A 6,000-nucleotide genomic window follows, 5' to 3' on the forward strand; every position below is an offset into this window, starting at 1 on the left:
CGCAGGGCTGCTCTGAATTTCTTCTCTGCCCAGCCTGTAGCTGTGCCTGGGATTGCACCCTCCTGCCCTCAGAGCCACCTCATTCCCACTGCCATGTGTCTCTCTGCCCTCAAAAGGTACAGGGTGCACCAGTCAACGCCTGCACTGCTGATTCTCCCCTTCTGGGCTGATGGTGGAGGGCTGACGATGTGTAACCTTTGCAGTGTAACCAGTGCAACCTTTCCTGGGCTGTGAGTCCACCCCCTGGCTTGAATGCCTCCCCCTTGACCTGGCAGCATCCTCAAAGCTGGCAGCTGCAGGGACAAAAGCATCCCCCTGCTGCGTGCATCCTCTTGGCTCTGCCCTCTCCTCTCTATACCACGTGGGTACGGACTACAGAAGCCCAAGCAATTCCTTAGCAAGCATCTCTAATGCAAAAACTTCAGGGGTAGTATTTCTGAGACAGTTTGGCCATAGCTTTCCACCAAGTCATTACTGAAGCATTCAGTCCAGGCAGCAGTGACTGAATCAATTCACAGAGGTCAGGCTCAGACCCCTGTGGCTGCAGCCGCTACTCACCCTCTTCTTTCATTCACTTATTTATGTGTTCATTTGTTCATTCATTCCTTCGTGCAGGGAACACAGGGCTTCTTTTCCTCAGTCACTTTTCACAACTTACTTCTTAAAGTTATCCCACAGCTCCCTGGGGGCCCATTGACACCAGCACACCACTGGCAGCCTCCCCAGCAAGCTCAGCTTGGCACCCCCATCAGCCTCCTTTGGGGTCCTATGGACACTCCCTGCATCCCAGCTACTGCAGGCCCTGCAGGGGCTTGCGAAAGCAGCCAGTCATCCACCCCTTGTTTCCAGCAGTGCCAGGGACACCCGGAATGTGCCGCTCGCTTGTCAGTGGCATAACCAGCTGCAAAGGAGACAGACAATAAGGACCTTTGATGTGACACGAGCCTGCTAGGATCCCTTGGTGAGGTTTGTCTGTCTGCCCTAACAGCTGAACATCCTTCAGAAAACATACCAACAAAACAGATCCTTAACTGCACTTCATTGAAGCAGCTCTGGCTCCTTCATTGCTTTAGCTTGTGTAAGGAGGTGCTGTGACCAGAAGCCACACATACACAACCATGTACAAAATAAAGCTTGAAAAAATAGCTTCAGAACCACCTTCTCCTCATGATTTGGCCTGTCCTGGTCTCACAGAGACAAGCCCAAGGAAGGTGCTGAAAACTGAGCTCCTCCAAGGGAGTTCAGCTCTTCTTCCCCATCAGGACAGACTAGCAAACAGCCTGCTGAGACACCCACAGACACCTTCCTCCTGGCTTCTGAAAACAGCTTGTGTTCTTAAGGATCCCCTTCAAACGCTTCCACCAAGGAGGCAGGAAGAGTAACTTCCAGGATCAAGGTTTACATTCTCTCAGGGTGTCAGTCCACTTCAGTGCTTTCTGCAGATGCCTAAAGGACCAGATTGAGCCCTGGTTTTCCACAACTTCTCTCTCACTTGCAAATGTTAGAAGGAACAATCCAAAAACTGTGTGACTGACTCACCCATTTCTTACAGTTTGGGTTCACCGAGTGCAACTGCTGCATCATGGAATGGTTTGTGCTGGAAGGGATGTTAAATATCATCCAGTTCCAACCCCCTGCCATGGGCAGGGACACCTTTCACCAGACCAGGTTGCTCCAAGCCCCGTCCAACCTGGCCTTGAACACTGCCAGGGATGGGGCAGCCACAGCTTCTCTGGGCAACCTGTGCCAAGGCCTCACCACCCTCACAGGGAAGAACTTCTTCCTAATCTCTAAGTTTATGGTCTTTCAGTTTAAAGCCATTCCCCATTGTCCTGTCACTACAGGCCCTTGTAAAAGGTCCCTCTCCAGATTTCTTGTAGGCCCCCCTTAGGCACTGGAAGGCTGCTATAACGTCTCCCTGGAGCCTTTTCTTCTCGTGGATGATCAAGACCAACTCTCAGCCTTCCTCTATAGCAGAGGTGCTCCAGTCCTCTGATCACCTTCATGGCCCTCCTCTGGACTTGGTCCAACAGCTCCATGTCCCTCTTGTGCTGGAGGCTCAGGAGCTGTATGGAGGACTGCAGATAGGGTCTCACCAGAGCAGAATAGATGGGCAGAATCACCTCCCTTGACTTGCTGGTCACGCTCCTTTTGATACAGCCCAGGATACCATTTGATTTCTGGGCTGTGAGCTCACACTGTTAACTGATGTTGAGCTTCTTGTTAACCAGCACCCCCAAGACTTTCTCCTCGGGGCTGCTCTCAATCCATTCTTAACCTAGCCTGTAGTTGTGCTGGGGGTTGCCCAAAACTAAGCACGGGATCTTGCACTTGGCCTTGTTGAACATCATCCTTTTATTGAGGGACAGACAACCTGAGTCACTTTCCTTCCCCTCCCCTTGTTCATTCCCATGTTATTTGTTGCTGGCTAAGCTTTCACAGGAAAGAGACACGTAACTTGTGCTTCACTCCAGTTTAGAGAATAAGGAAGGGCTACACAAACACATAGTACCAGCTGCCATATCTGAGATCACACCCTTTCTTGCAAAAGGCTCTGTGGAGCCATCCCACATCTCCACCATGGCACGGTCCAGCTCAGCAAACCATTTGTGTTTATAGCAAACAGCAGCCAGGGGAGACGGGAAGAGATGGAGGGGCCCAAGGGGAGCAGGGAACTATGGGGTTACCACAGAGCCTGTGCTCTTAAAATGAGGGATACAATCAGGAAAAAAATTAAGATAAACTATCTTGTCTGAGGGTCTGTAGGGAAAGGTGGTGCATATAGCACAAGTGCCTGGTCAGCAAAGGCTGAAGCTCAGCTGCTGATCCTGCCCTTCCCATTAGACCTCCTTCTGGATTGAAAAGTCCTGACCAGAAAATCCAGCTCCTATGGATGGCTCTCCCCTGCCTTTTCTCTGCCTATCTGCACCCTGTCATTTTAATGGACTTCTGATCTCTTTCTCTGTATGAAGACCATACATTTCTCAATTCCCCAGACAGCCACATTCTGCCACAGCCTTCACTGATCTCTGCTAACAGCCCCTGGCAGCATCCTAGTCACTACAGAGTTCTTGCCACACCTGGAAAAGCAAGGACCAGAAGTCCTGAACTCAAGCAACCTCTGGAGGTGCGAACACCCCCTCCAAGCCCAGAAGGACAGCACCTGCAGGAGGAAAAAGCTGGTGCTGAAAATCACCTTTTGCCACTTCAACTCAGAGTCCGTTCTTTGTGCCCACCACAAAATGCACTCACCAGCTGCAGGGCTGGTTTGCCTGTGTGCTGTGAGAGCAGCGGTTACCTCCTCAAGCATCAAGATGCATCCTACTGCAGCGGTCGGCTCCAAGCAGGTTCACTTGGTAGTTTTTTGTTTCTGCACAGTGTGCAACTTACTTACATACTTGGAAGGCACTGAATACACTGTTAATGCTCCCCAGGTTTTACTGTTATCCCATTTGCATGTGCATTTTGCTCTGCACCTAAATGTGTGGAACATTCAGGTTAAACATTAAATATATCATAGACCCACCCGAAAAAGGAAAATACAGCTAAGAGCCAATGCAACCTTGAGTGCCTAGCCTCAGATCATTTGATCAAAGGCAAAGTTCTTACTGATTTCACCAATACTGAAAGGAATTCAAGCAGGAAGACAGCAACAATAATTTCAAATACTGGTTTTCTGTTTCTGTCAATGTAAATCACTGTAAAATTGATACTTTGCAGCAAGCAAAAAAGCCCCCAAAATAATTCCATAAATCAGCATAATATACTTTATCATAATTGACATGCACACGCAGACTTATGTATATGCTTGTGCACAGGCTGGAGGCTGGCTATTTGATTTTGTATATTATTTTTAGTGTGTGTTAAAACGCTGCCACTGAACAGCAGTTATTTGTTCTCCCTCTCCTCAAACGAAGCCTCTTGCAGAAGCATATAAATGAAGAAGGTCCTGGTTATTTGTTTTCTATTTAAAACGCGTTTTGTGCAGGAACTCACCAAATTCACTTTGCGCACAATCAGAAACAGCGCAGCAGGTTGCTCCAAAGCATAATCTGTAAAATCAAATACCCAATGTGAACAACATCGCTGCTCTAAGCAGCATTCAGTACTACAGACAACAGAAAACTTTGACTCATGGCATCGTAAGCCACGAATTCACTTCACAAAGAAACTGTCCCGGCAGGGACCCAAAACTGAACTTGGAGCAGAGGAGCAGGGAGCAAACACCGGGGTTTCACTCTGCAGCGCGGTTTCCCGGACGCCGGGCTCCATCACGTTAAATATCGCCGCTTAGAGGGCAGCGGGGGTTTAAAGGAAAGCAGCGAGTACCAGAGCACACAAACTCATACGACGTGGCAACACTGCCCTCCTGCTTCCTAGTGATTCCTGCCCTTGCATTCAACATACCTTGAATCAAGAGCTGTCCCGAGCAGCTTCTGCCACCGCAAAAGTGCTGAAGGACTTGACTTACTCTGTGTTTCCTTCAGTCTATTCACATCTCCTTATGCAGGCAGCAAAGATGCATCTCATTAGGGAAGACAGGATAATAAAAGCCGAAAACTTTAATTTCATGGTTTTCTCAGGGGGAATACAGGCAGCTATAAAAACCATCTCAGAACCCGCTGTTTGATTTCTGGGTTCAGCTTCAGGCTTTATAACAGAATTAATAACAAATAATAAAATTATAATTGTTCCACCTTAGAATTGAAAGTGGTTTATGTCTGTTCATCTGGTGAAATGCAATGGAAAATGACAAAAAATGGGAAACAGATCATTGGGCTGGATTAGACTAATCCTGCTATTTCTGCATTCAATGTTTGAGGGATGGCAGGAAGGGAAAGACCCAATACTCCAACCCTGGCCAGACTAAAAATTAAAAATAATAATGAAATTAAAATGAAATTGAAAATATTAATCCCTGTGATCTGTTTCTGTCTGCTCTTATTGGAACAGCTGTCCTCTAGAGGCCAACAAACAAGCATCCTACAGAGAAAAGCAAGAGAAAGAAGAGAGGACATGTCCTGCTTCCTGCTCCATCCGAGGACAGGCCCTGCAGCCCCTTGCAGCCCCTGATACTGCTTCAGGGAAGGGGCAAAGCCTGAGCACATCAACATGGTTAATTTAAATATATGAAGAAGTTAACTACTGTAAAGTAAAACAATGATGAAAGCAGCACCTTTTATTCTGTACAATACTTTACGTGAGCCTCTGCATTTTTTCCTTCTAGAAAGAAAAACAAGCTGGGATGTGCAAATAAACCAAGCAAACTGGAGGGAAGGAAGGAACAGCTTGCAAGGCAATTGTGGAAAACAAATAATGAGGTAATGAGGAAGGAAAAGAAAATGCTTCACAAGAGAGGACGTGGGTCAGGATTTAGGAAAGGTTGGAAAGACTCAAAAGGTGCAGGAAAACAAAAAGCTTGAAAGGGGATATTGAACCCAGGAGGTGAACAAGACTGAATAACAGAATAAAAGAAAGGAGATTTACAAAGAAAAGAACCCCTGTTTCCAAGTTCCTGTAGATCAGGCCCTGGGTATTGCTGCTGACAAACATGAGACCCTCATGTCCATGTGTCCCAAACTCCCCCAGCCTTCTGACCTCCTTCAAGAGTGCAAAGCTCTCCGCTCTGTTCATCACATAAACGCTCACACTTGAAAGGTAAAGGTTTACCCGGTAAAGGTTGTCTGTGTGCTGTGTGCCTTAGGAAGGATATTTCCACTTCCGAGGGAAAGAAGAATACTGCAAAAAGCAGATACAGGAACTAGTCTGCCCACTTCACTGCCTCAAAGCCCTATGGGTTTCTGATCTGAACAGAAAACATTACCAATCTGTGGATCCCCAAAATATCCACTCCAGCACTTGCTCCCGTATGTCCTTTACCCTCCACCGTCATCAACCTGACCAAAGCTTTTCTGGTAATGAGCATAGTCATGAATCAACACAGCCACACTCTCTGCTGGCCCAGTTTCCTCCTTCCCTCCAGGAGCACCATACAGACAT

Source organism: Neopsephotus bourkii, unplaced genomic scaffold, assembly GCF_033783945.1.
Source record: "Neopsephotus bourkii isolate Nb327-2 ecotype Australia unplaced genomic scaffold, CSIRO-AGI_Nbou_v1 NB_962, whole genome shotgun sequence".
NCBI classification, from domain to species: domain Eukaryota; kingdom Metazoa; phylum Chordata; class Aves; order Psittaciformes; family Psittacidae; genus Neopsephotus; species Neopsephotus bourkii.